Here is a 12,880-nt window from a genome sequence, read left to right as displayed (position 1 = left end):
ACGGTTGCTGAAGATTTAAAAAAAATTTGATGGAATGTTGGGAAAAATGTAATTCATTTGCTGATGATTTTTGCAAGTCTCTACGAAGCGGCCATAGGTCCACAAATCTATTGGTGCATATTTATCGATCACTGATCCTCCCTTTTTTATATTTTCTATGTTTTCTTCGCATCTTTTCAAATGGTCCTTTCTTTTTAAATTTGGGAATTGTTTATTCCGGAGATTTAGTAGATTCCACGTGGGTCGTCCTTTTGCCAGCATTGCTACTTTTATTTTCGTCTCCAACGGAATGTATTCGGCTTTTGTCCTCATTTTGGATGAATCCTCGTTTCCGGAAATATCGTTCACTTTACGAAACAGACCTTCTTCGTCCACTTCGTCGAAGTGAAAGAGTTGCAGGTCAGTAATAAGTCTCTTATCTCTTAACATTTCGACAACAGAATGATACAGTACTTCTCCAGTCGCCATTGCATCTGCAGAAATCGTCGGTGGTTACTCTGCATCAATAAGGTCCACTTCTCGAATAAGGCTTTCAAAGTGCACGAACGCATCTTTAACAGACGTTTTGTAATTGCATTATGCATTGAATCGTCATGACATTCATTATCTGCAGTAATCCAAGAACAGGGAGTCACCTTCATTTTGTAGCACAAGTGTAAATTCTGTGATATTCGAAAAACCTTCACCACTCGGTCTTGTAACAATAGCGATGTCTCACCGCCATGGAGGTTAACTGCCAAACGAGGCCCGCCTCTGTGTCTGCAGCTAGAAGCGTCGAGGTGCAAGGTTCCGGGTACCTTACCAAGCTCCGTTTATGAGGGATTTCGCAAATCGCGACAGGCATACATTTTCAGGAATACTCTGAAAGTTTCTTCGATTACTGGTGCCAGTTGTAAATATGTTTGTTCTAATAATTAAATTTAATTAAAAATAGTGAATAATCAAATAACATGAAATTCGCTAGAACTTCATGCAAAATACACGTGCTTTTTAAAATTATATTACCTCTCAAATGTCATATAAATTAAATGACATGACCAATGATGAAAAAATAGATTAATAAGTAAGTTTAAACGGGAGTTGAACTGTAGCTTTATACATGTTCGTCTTACGAAGCTCGGACGCTAATCATTTGAGCTCCACGAACTGTAGCGCCTGGCACCTTCGCACAGATACATGAGCCACGCAATAGACGCTTAAAACATCTCTTGCGATTTTATCGGAACTGCCAGAGTAGTGCACCTTACTACACCAGTATCCAAAATTAAAGCAACAAACTGCTATATCCCCATCCTGTGCTTAATTCACTGTATATTCGTACAAACTGTCAACAGATGTCGTTACGATCGTGTTCTGCACGAAAGATGGCATTCAGAGCAACGGACAAGCACGCCAGCACTGACGTCAGGGCACCTATGAGGCGGGGTAGCGTTTGCAAGGTAGGCCCACAGTCACAGACGGTTCAGTATTGTACAGAGAAGAAACTGATGCGATCCAGTGGCTTAATGTGAATCCTTCTGTAATAGGATGACCAGAGCGGGTGACGTGTTCAGGGTTGCAGGGTGTGGCTGGGTAGGAGAAGGTGGCTGTTTTTAGCAGTCTTCTTCTTTATTGTTGGTTGTTCCAATACATTTTCCGGTAGCCCAGCACCACCACCCGTGTCGTGGTGGAGACGTGCTGAAGCGCACCCCACGGGGAACTTGACCGCTGCGCTCGGTCAGCGGCTGCGCAGGCGGTGGGAGGCTACCGGCACGAGGCGCGGCCCAGCGCGCCCCCTGGAGGCGTGGAGGCCCGCGACGACGCCGGGAGCCGCGGTCCTAGGCGACAGTGTCACTGATGACGACGACATAGCAGCGACCGAACGGCCAGTCGGTCAAACCGAATGCCGACGCCCACCTCTGATGCCCTTAAATAGTGCAGACAGCTGATGAATCCGCCAGTTACGCGGTGCCGTGTTTATTAGAACGTTCTCGACGAGTTGGCTAGAGCAACCGCGCCACACGCGGCCTGCGCCTGCGTAGTTCTGCCAATGCTGCGCACGTACACACATACCGACGCTCGTTGCAAAACTGTGTCGCCTGCGTAACGCGCCGGACAGCCTTCGTCCGCCGTCTGCCGGCAGGGCCGACCACGTGTGATATGGGGAAGTGTGAGGTGTTGGCACAACGGTGCCGCCTTGCTACTGCACTGTAACTGCCATCTGAACTTGCAGAGTTCCCAAGCCTTCAGAACAGTCGACTTTGTTGTGGGAGACGTGCTGTCTGTTTACCTCTGGCTTATCTTCAGAGAAGGGAACGTCTAGAGTGGAGCCATCAACATGCCATCTGGACGGTCGAACGGTGATCAAATCTTCTTCTCACAGATGATCCCGATTTGGCCTGGTGAGGATACTTGATGGGTTGGCATGTGGAGGGCACATGGAAGACGATTCCGGGACCAAACCTTGTGGAAAGAGACCGATATCGAGGAGGATCCCCAATCCTGTGGTCAGGTACTGTGTTGATTACTCGAACACCTCTTCATGAAATCGTACATGTGGATCAGCAAGATTTGACTGCTGTCAGGCACGGCACCGTGAGGAGATCTCAGGATCTCATGCGCAGCTGTTGCGAGTTGCTATGGGCCCAGACATCATACTGATGATCCACGGATCACTGGCGGTAAATGTTTTTTTTGTTGGTGGTGGTGGTGGGGGGGGGGGGGGGGGGGCACGTAAGATATTGCAGCCTGCATGATCTCCCGATTTGAATCCTATAGAGCATGTCTGAGATGCTCTAGGGAGACAGGGAGCTGTTTCCATCACGTCAGCACCCATCAACCACTCTCCAAGACTTGTGAGTAGCTCTGCTGGAAGAATGAGTGGTATTGCCTCAAGATGAGATTGATGACACCATTCACAGCATGTCCCGTCGTTGTCATACCTGTATTGGTGCCAGAGGCGGTCACACCCGACAGTGGGCACATCAACCAGTTGTCAGAATGCGTGTGCAAATTCGTTAAGTTGGAAAAAGCCGAAAGTGAGGTATGTCTATGGTGTAGGTTTCAGGTGCCTTGGTAAAATTCCCTAATTATCATGCATACTTCGGATTTTCTTTTTGTCAGCGTTCAGTGATTACTGATGGCACTCGTTTTGATCATACGTGTGCTCTCTAAATCTAACTACAAAATTCCTTGCCAGTTTGGCGAAGGTAAAAGCTATTACAGTCTTGGTAGTGTGATGAAAAAGATACAATTGCGATAAAAATGCTCTATAACATTGACTAGCTACGTACGTGTTGTTTCGTAACTCAACAACAGCGCCTTCAGAGACAGCTTTGATACTATTTGTCTTTCTGGCAACTGCTATATTAACTGATGTGTACGAACATATTTCGAAACCACCATAAACTAATAGTCTTCATACGTAGTTGCACAATTTGTACCAGAATGATAAATTAAAGAGAAACATTCATAAGTTAAAAAAAATGTAAACATCGATGGTAAAATCACTCAGAAACGGGGCAGCTTTGTCATCGGTATTAAAAAAAAGTGGAAATCACTAAACAGTTCGAGGGGAAAAAGTATTTAAACCTTGGAAACATTATATTGCAATGATACCTGTACACAGATTCAAATATTCAAAAGAACAAAATAGGCACCTTTAAATTCGCACACTTCAGAGTTACATGAGTTCTAAAAGCTATATACATAACGCATTGTCTACTGAGTAAAGATTGTGGACGAATGTTTGGGAACTAAAAACCTTTTCCTTTGTTTGTTTGTTCGGCGATAAGAAAATCTCAAATTCTCCACGTGTAAAGGCCCGAAAATGACTTATTTAGGACCATATCTTCTCCTGGTTGTTCGTTCCAATGTAGCGCCTTCGTATCTTCGTATGAAAGCATTTTATTTACAATGTTTCTAACTCTTGCAGCTGCTTTTCCGCTGCTGTGAGAGCAATTTCTAGAACAATACCGTCATTTTTTTTAATACTTGGTATCTCCCAGCTAAGTGATACCGCCTTTTGACATTTTAGCAACATGAAACCTGAACTAAAGTAGAACTGCCCGAAAAAAAGTTTCAAAAATTCCAGAAATCTTGTATGACAAAACTGTTACATTTCCATCAAACTTCATAGTGGATCACTGCCAAGGGAAAACATTAAACCTAAAGGCAACGCAGTATTTACATCCAAAAGTTATTCAGAAAGACCGTTATATTCTCTACTAAGCAAAACTAGTAATTATTATTTAGGTGTCACTGAAAATGAGCAGACGTGGGACTTCTATAGACGATCAAAGAATTACGTCCTCCAGAAAGAAAAAAACAAAAACATTAAAAATACCTGTGAAAGCCGTGCGATTCCGAAAATCATACAAAAAGATCGTCATTAACTGCTTTTTATCTGTGATGCAAGCAGTAGTTATTGTACAGGTAAGTTCAGAAATTTGGCAGAGCGCCAAATGTAATTGTTTTGAAGAATAGGCAAAGGTTGTCCAACTTGGCCAATTTCCAGCAGTCCACAGTACATATTTTCATATTAATAATGTTGACTGTACAATAAAAACTGAAATGCCTAATGCATAAAGCAGTTACTGAGACACGCACATTCCAGCAAAAAAGGCCTTTGAAGGCCCAACGGCACCGACCGGCCGCCGTGTCATCCTCAGACCTTAGGAGTCACGAGATGCTGATACGGAGGAGGCGTGCGCTCAGCAAACCGATCTCCCAGCCGTCGTCAGTTTTCGTGACCGGTGACGCTGCTTCTCAGTCAAGTAGCTCCTCACTTGACCTCACTGAGTGCACCCCGCTTGCCAACAGCACTCAGCAGATTCAGGCGGTGAGCCATCCAAGTGCTAGCCAAGCCTGACAGCGCTTGGCTTTGGTGATCTGACGGGAACTGGTGTTCCCACTGCGGCAAAGACGTTCGCTTAATAAACACAACACATACACATAACAGAGACTTTTGTCCTCAATAATACATCCTGCTTCACTGCTCACAACAGCCTGCTAACGCCGGTGAAACTTTTCAATTACACGGCTGTAGAAATCTTGTGGTTCTGCGGCAAAGAGCTTGTCGAGCCATGTTGGGAGTGCATTGTCATCCAGGACAGAAGCTCCTTGGAGGTTGTTCGACAGATAACGGAAAGGGTGGAAATCTCACTTCCAAACTCAGCTCCTGTACTGTGTCTTTTGTCAAGCTAGGGGAATGCGAGCGGGCGTTACCGTGGAGTTGCATCACTTCAGGCAGTCTTACTGGTCGGTATATTCTTGGACTGCTTCTGGAAGACGTATCAGATGTTGCGAAAAAAATGTCGGCAGTGCTGGCTACACACCGGGGAAGCAGTTGGTAGTACGCTGCACCGCCGCTGTTCCAACACACACGCCCTAACACTACCATCTGTGGAGACGCGCAGGTCTTTGTACGGGAAGTAGCTGCGTTGTTTGCGCTCAATCATTCCCTTCTTTTCCCTATGTTAGCATAAAGAAGCGGCTACTCGTCACCACTGAAGACGCAGGGTAGGGATGCTCGGCGTTTTTCACGAACCAGCTGATGACGAACGAACAGCGATTCACATATGGGCAGCCGCCGATGTTTGTTATTTTGGCTTACAGCGAACGGTACCCCCTCACCCGATTTTTGAACCTTCCCCACTGCATGCAGATGTCGCACTATGGTGGAATGATCACTGATCATAGAATCTCCTAGCCCACGAGTACATTAACGTGGATCATCGTGGATTTATGAGTTTAAACGGTCTTCAGTTGACCCGAATGTCTTCGTGAACGTGAGCGGTCTTCAGTTAACCCCGAATGTCTTCCTGAACGTGAAGCGTCACTACCTTCGAAACGATACTCCTCAAAACGAGAAAACCACTTCCCCGCCGTGCTCTGTCCAGCTGTACTGTCCCTATACACGGTGCAAATGTTCCTGGGCGCCTCCGCTGCTGTCACCCTTCTGTTGCCCTCTGTTGTACTCAAAACAGAAAAATACGTCGGGAATGCCCCGATTTCTCTAACAGACGCTCCATTTTCTAGCGTCCATGTTTCCACACGCTATCTCAAAATGAAAAAAATGACAGCATGTGCTAGGGTTGACTGAACAGTAATGCGCCACGTGGGGTAGTCGTGCGGTCTACGGCGCCTTACCACGGTTCATGCGGGTCCTCCCTGGGGCATCGGTGTGTGTGTTGTCCTCAGCCTAAGTTAGTTTAAGTTAGATTAAGTGGTGTGTAAGGCTAGGGACCGATGACCTCAGCAGTTTGGTCCCATAAGAACTTACCACAAATTGCACATTTCCAAAAGTAGTGCCTCCACCTTAGTAACTCTTCAACAGTTGGCAGCATTGGCATGCGGCAGCTACTGCTTTGTTCCGTAGCCTCTTCTCTACAGCTCCAATTGGAGGGAAGCCGTAGCATTGATCAGTTGTGTTGTTACAGTGTGAAGTATGGAACCCTGCGCAGACGGTCAGCCAGTGCTATTTAAGCAATGTGCAGTCTCTGAATTCTTGACAGCAGAAGGTGTCACCCTAAAGGAAGTGCATCAGAGAATGAAAGCAGTTTGTGGTGATTGTGTTGATGTGAGTACTGTACGAGTAAGTTTAAAGATGTTGAGCCGTGAACATCTGACCAGCGTGCCAAACAAAGAGCTGGACGTCGTGTGACAGCAACCACCGAGTTTCACGAGCAAAATGACAGATCGATTCAGTCAGAGAGAAACTGCGAGCACAATCGGCATTTCACAAGAACGTGTGAGTCACATTTTTGCTTTACTTGGCTGTCGGAACATCTGTGCACGATGGGTACCCCGAATGCTGACTCCTGAAATGAACGCACACAGACTTGAAATTTGCCAGGAAGTCCTCTCGCATTACGAGAATTAAGGTGACGCCTTTCTCTGTTGAATTGTGACAGGAGATAATTCTGATGAAGACTTTGGGAGAACTGAGAGACTGTGGCTGCGGGAACAGACTGTCGACTTCTTCCGTGAGGGCTCCAGGAAATTTGTTCATCGTTGGCAGAAATGTATCCGATTGCCTGGTGATTACGTGGAAAAGTGAATATTGGTACGGTTCTAGGCGCTTCACTCTGGAGCCACGCGGCTGATACCGTCGCAGGTTCGAATCCTGCCTCGGGCATGAATGTGTGTGATGTCCTTAGGTTAGTTGGGTTTAAGTAGTTCGAAGTGTAGGGGACTGCTGAAGTCAGATGTTAAATCCCATAGTGCTTAGGGCAATTCACAAAACACACTCTTGTCTGCTGTCCTAAACCACTATATTGCGCTCAACTTATCGCTTTCGAACGTGGCTACCAACCCACTGCTATCCCCAGATCCGTGGCTCGGCAGCTCTTAGGGTCGCCCAGAAACAACTGTGCTTTAAGATGGCCACCCTATGCACTCTCCGATCGAGTGCCTAACCCAAAACAAAGTTTGTGGAAAAGAATTACCAATATTCTAAAACTAAACACAAAAACGCATGATTCATTGAAAATATGGAAACTTTCCGGCCAACAACAAATTAACGTCCAATTTTCTGTATCTGCCACCGTTTTTTGACAAATAATGTTCTTGTGGCGTTATATTGCGTTTCTCCGGTCTTTGATACTAAACATAAATAAGCAAATAAAAATACATACTTAATTATTCATATACCTCTTTAAACTTTAAAATGCTGCCGCTAGTTTCGTCTCTTTCAATTTATTTATTACCAAAACCAGAGTTTCTCTCTGTCGAATACCATATTCCGACCTCTCATTCAAAAATGGTACACATTTAGCAAAATCGGCTATGACTGCTCGTTGCAGCTCTACTAGCCGCATCCATAGACACTTTGTTCATATAAATAAAAAATGGCTCTGAGCACTATGGGACTCACTGCTGTGGTCATTAGTCCCCTAGAACGTAGAACTACTTAAACCTAACTAACCTAAAGACATCACACACATCCATGCCCGAGGCAGGATTCGAGCCTGCGACCGTAGCAGTCGCACGGTTTCGGAATGCGCGCCTAGAACCGCGAGACCACCGCGGCCGGCTCATATAATTCTACCAAAGGATTGCAGAGATATTAGCCTTCGATCTTTCATAAATGTACAATTTTTAAGAGGGCAACTTTTAAACCGATATATATTTTTGTGGTGGGTCTAGATAATTTAGTTATACATATTTCTCTGTCCATGAGTGCCAACTCGCACCTCCGTAACACTCTTATTTCTGTTTTCATCAATTTTTATCTGGCACATAAATTTCTCAAAGCGCACAAACACGGCCATGTTTGCCCCTGTCAAGCGTCCACTCGGGTTTTTCCAGGGCCGAGTAAACTCTAGCCGCTCGCCACGTGGCTCCGCGGCGGGAAACTGCCGCTCCAACATCCCGCCACAGCTTGTACGCTCACAATCTTTATTTCATACCTTATCAGTGTACCCAATTTCTAACATTTTGTATATCAGAATATCTCACACGCCTAGAGCCTCTTCCTTTTCGGTTTTTCCTGCAGCTCATGGCCCACTGCAATCAATGCTGCTGTTCTTCAAATTGAGACACACGTATGTTAGTAGCACACTTCTTTTAGCTAGGAGTGCTACCTTTGTCCGTACCAGTCTGCTTTTTACGTCCTTCTTGCCGTGCTCTTTGCGTCCTTCTTGCTCCGTCATCATGAATTATTTTGCTGCCTGGGTAGAAGAATTGCTTAACTTAATCTACTTCGTGGACAACAATTCTGATGTGAAGTTTCTCGGCATTCTCACATTCACTTGCCAAGCTGAGTAGTAATGTGTTTGCCTACCAGGGTTCGATTCCCGTCCTCGTTGCAGATTTTCTCCGCATGTGGGCTGGGTGTTGTGTTGTCCTCATCATTTCGTCATCACTGACACGCAAGCTGCCCACTGTGCCGTCACCGTAAATATTTGCAAGACTTGTAACTCGGCGGCCGGTCTTCCCCGGATGAGGCCTCCTGGCGATCATTCCAATTTTTTGGGGGGTGTTCTCATTTCTGTTATTTCTCATTACTTCTGTCTTTCCTCCATCGTTCTCAATTCATATTCTGTTCTCATTAGGCCCTTCGTTCCATTCAACAGATTATGTAATTTTTCTTCATTTTCACTGAGAATAGCAATGGCCTCAGCTAGTCGTATCACTAATATCCTTTCACCTTGAATTTTAATCTCACTCTTGAACTTTTCTCTCCTTCCCACCACTGCTTCTTCGACATATAGATCGAAAAGAAGGGACGAACGACTTCATCCCTATCTTACACTCATTTTAATTTGAGCATTTCGTTCTTGGTATCCCACTACTATTCTTCCCTCATGCTTCTTGTAGATATTATATATTACCTGTCATTCCCTATAGCTCACCCCATTTTTCTCAGAATTGCGAACATCTTGCACAAGTTTATATTGTCGAACGCTTTCACTAGGTCGCAAATCCTATGAACGTGTTTTGTTTTTTTTGTAGTCTTGCTTCCATTATGAACCGCAACGTCGGAACTGCCTCTCTCGTGTCTTTACCTTTCCTAAAGCCAAACTAATCGTCATCTAACAGATCCTCAGTTTTCTTTTCCGTTCTTCTGTATATTATCCCTGTCAGCAACTTGCATGTATGAGCTGTTAAGCTGATTTTGCGACAGTTCTCGTATTGTCGGGTCCTGAAATCTCCGGAATTGTTTGGATGAAAGTTGGTGGTATATCGCCAGTGTTGTACATCAATGTGAATAGTCGTTTCCTTGCCACTTACCCCAGTGATTTTAGAAATTCCAATGAAATGCTGTGTACCCCTTCTGCCTTACTTGATCAAGTCTTCCAAAGCTCTTTTGAATTCTAATTCTAAAACTGAATTCCCTGTCACAACCCTATCGACTCATGATTCTTTTTCTATGCCGTCAACGAACAGGACTCTCCTCCCCTCCCACTCTTTCCTCTCTCTCCTTTGCATTTAAAGTGAGATTACTATTGCAGTCTTAATGTTATCTCCCTCTCCTCTGCATTTAAGACAGGAATTACTATTGTAGTCTTCATATTTCCTTTGACTTCTCTACATGCCGAGTCAGTCCTTTGGCCAAAATTTTTCGATTTTTCACATTTTCATGCAAACTTTTCCCCTTAGCGCCTCTGACTTCCTGTTTATTTGTGTGTTCCTGAACATCCCTCAATATTTTAATACTTCCATCTTTCGTCGATCAACTGACGTATTTATTCTGTTATCCATGGTCTCTTTGCAGTTACCTTCCTTGTACTTACGTTTTTCTTTCCATCTTCTGTGTTTACTCTTTTTACAGATGTTCATTCCTCTTCAAATATACTCTCTACTGAGATATTCATTATCGCATTATCTATAGCCTATGATGACGTCAAGCATGTCTCTTCATTCTTTACAAGGAGAGGTTCCCAGCGGTGTGATCGACTTTTTGTAGCTGCGTATACGGTGATGTAGGTAGGTTTGGATCCCATGTATCTCACGCCACAACCGCTCACCCTGGTGAGCCCTCGTTTGCTAATAATTGACGAAGAAATTCGACATTTTCTATGGGACTCAGTTGTGTTAAAAATGTTCTATTTTATAGTGCGACTGTGTGGCCTAATACGTAGGGAGCAGCTTTACAGGCAGGTGGTTGCGGGTTCAAATCTTTTCACGTGCTGAAGGTGTTTTTTTATCTTCATATCTTTGAAGAGATGACTTCGATCATCATTTTTATTTAGTTAATTTATTTAAAATGTAATTTTTTAATTCCATTCCTTAGTAAGATAATTTTAATCATAACATCAACTCCTTCATTTACTCTGATTTTTCCTCCTATCATTCTTTCTCCACTTGAAATCTTGGTTCATGTGTTTTAATTGATTTTAAGTATTAATTTTGATTTAATTTCTTTTCTTTTATCACCCTGTTCTTTCGTCCACATTATTGCGTTTATTATATCTCTTTCTCATTTTACTTGAATTCCGTTTTACTTATAAGCCCAACTATCATTTAAATTTTCACCTGCGTTATTTTGTCTACAGTGCAGTAGGTATTTAGGTTATATCTGAAATGTTTGTATGACGATTAGTGAGCAAAAAAATTGCACATCTGGTAACAAAAATACATTTTTGACAGGTGGGATATTCAGCCGCTAAATAATTGTTGAAATTCATGGTGATGATGATGATGATGATGCTCTGGTTTGTCGGGCGCTCAACTGCGCCGTCATCAGCGCCCGTACAAAGTTCCAATTTCTACACAGTCCATTTTATTTTCACAGTCCAATCTAGTCACTCTCACAAATGATGATGATGATGATGAAATTATGAGGACAACACAAACACCCGGTCCCTGGGCAGAGGAAATCCCCAATCGAAGTGTACAGTTAGGAAATAATAGGGCATCTACATCTACATCTACATTCATACTCCGCAAGCCACCCAACGGTTGTGGCGGAGGGCACTTGACGCGCGCTCGAATCTCTCCAATTTTACATTCGTGATCTCCACGGGAGGTATAAGTAGGGGGAAGCAGTATATACGATACCTCATCCAGAAACGCACTCTCTCGAAACCTGGCGAGCAAGCTACACCGCGATGCAGAGCGCCTCTCTTGCAGAGTCTGCCACTTGAGTTTGCTAAACATCTCCGTAACGCTATCACGGTTACCAAATACCCCTGTGACGAAACGCGCTGCTCTTCTTTGGATCTTCTCTATCTCCTCCGTCAACCCGTTCTGGTACGGATCCCACACTGATGACCAATACTCAAGTATAGGTCGAACGAGCGTTTTGTAAGCCACCTCCGTTGTTGATGGACTAGATTTTCTAATGACTCTCCCATGAATCTCAACCTGGTACCCGCCTTACCAACAATTAGTTTTATATGATCATTCCATTTGAAATCGTTTCGCACTCATTCCCCCAGATAATTAACAGAAGTAACTGCTGCCAGTGTTTGTTCCGCTATCATATAATCATACAATAAAGGATCCTTCTTTCTATGTATTCACAATACATTACATTTGTCTATGTTAAGGGTCAGTTGCCGCTCTCTGCACCAAGTGCCTATCGGCTGCAGATCTTCCTGCATTTCGCTACAATTTTCTAATGCTGCAACTTCTCTGTATACTACAACATCATCCGCGAAAAGCCGCATTGAACTTCCGACACTATCTACTAGGTCATTTATATATATTGTGAAAAGCAATGGTCCCATAATACTCCCCTGTGGCACGCCAGAGGTTACTTTAACGTCTGTAGACGTCTCTCCATTGATAACAACATGCTGTGTTCTGTTTGCTAAAAACTCTTCAATCCAGCCACACAGCTGGTCTGATATTCCGTAGGCTCTTACTTTGTTTATCAGGCGACAGTGCGGAACTGTATCGAACTCCTTCCGGAAGTTTAGGAAAATAGCATCTACCTGGGAACATGTATCTAATAATTTCTGGGTCTCATGAACAAATAAAGCGAGTTGGGTCTCACACGATCGCTGTTTCCGGAATCCATGTTGGTTCCTACAGAGTAGATTCTGGGTTTCCAAAAACGACATAATACTCGAGCAAAAAAACATGTTCTAAAATTCTACAACAGATCGACGTCAGAGATATAGGTCTATAGATTTGCGCATCTACTCGACGACCCTTTTTGAAGACTGGGACTACATGTGGTCTTTTCCAATCATTTGAAACCTCTCGTTCCTCTAGAGACTTGCGGTACACGGCTGTTAGAAGGGGGGCAAGTTCTTTCGCGTACTCTGTGTAGAATCGAATTTTTGTATTCCGTTAGGTCCAGTGGACTTTCCTCTGTTGAGTGATTTCAGTTGCTTTTCTATTCCTTGGACACTTATTTCGATGTCAGCCATTTTTTCATTTGTGCGGCGTATTCTCCAGATTATCATCTGCTTGCATCACTGAGACAGGCTCTTGCTGAACAAAGCTT

Source organism: Schistocerca gregaria, chromosome 6, assembly GCF_023897955.1.
Source record: "Schistocerca gregaria isolate iqSchGreg1 chromosome 6, iqSchGreg1.2, whole genome shotgun sequence".
Taxonomy (NCBI): domain Eukaryota; kingdom Metazoa; phylum Arthropoda; class Insecta; order Orthoptera; family Acrididae; genus Schistocerca; species Schistocerca gregaria.
This window is presented reverse-complemented; position numbering follows the sequence as displayed.